The sequence below is a fragment of the Phalaenopsis equestris genome, unplaced genomic scaffold (assembly GCF_001263595.1).
Source record: "Phalaenopsis equestris unplaced genomic scaffold, ASM126359v1 Scaffold216576, whole genome shotgun sequence".
NCBI lineage: Eukaryota > Viridiplantae > Streptophyta > Magnoliopsida > Asparagales > Orchidaceae > Phalaenopsis > Phalaenopsis equestris.
In genome coordinates, this window is record NW_018235185.1 from 145,035 (window position 1) to 145,613 (window position 579).

Genomic DNA, 579 nt, shown 5'->3' on the forward strand with positions numbered 1-579 from the left:
CCTCTCTTTTCTCCCTCTTTCTTTCCTCTATTATTTTCTCTCTCTCTTTCTCTCACTCTCTCCCTCCCCTCTCTCCAAATATCTCTACCTTATTCATCTCTCACACACTCTCTCTACATCCTCCCTATCTCTCTCTTATTCTCTCCCTCTCTCCTCTTTCTTGCTTGCTCTCTATCTCGTTATAGCTCGCTCTTACCTCACTCTCTCTCACTCCCACTCCACCTCTTACTATCTCTCTTCCCCCCCTCCACATTTATCTTACTCCCTTTTTCTTTTCTTTCTCTCTCTCATTCTCGCTCTCTCTCACTTACTCTATCTCACTCTCTTGATCCAACCCTCTATCCCTCTCTCTCTTATCACTTTCCTCTCTCTCACCCACTCTCCCTCCCTTAAACCCTCCCTTCATCTTTTTCTCTCTCACTCTTTCTATCTTCTCAATTTAACTTCATGTCTTTCTGTCTCTCTATCTCTCCCTAGCTTTATCAACCTCATGTTTTTTTTCTCAATCTGTCACTTCCATCCTACCTCCCTCTCTTCTGATTCTATTCTTATCACCGCCTCACACTCTTTCATTTACTT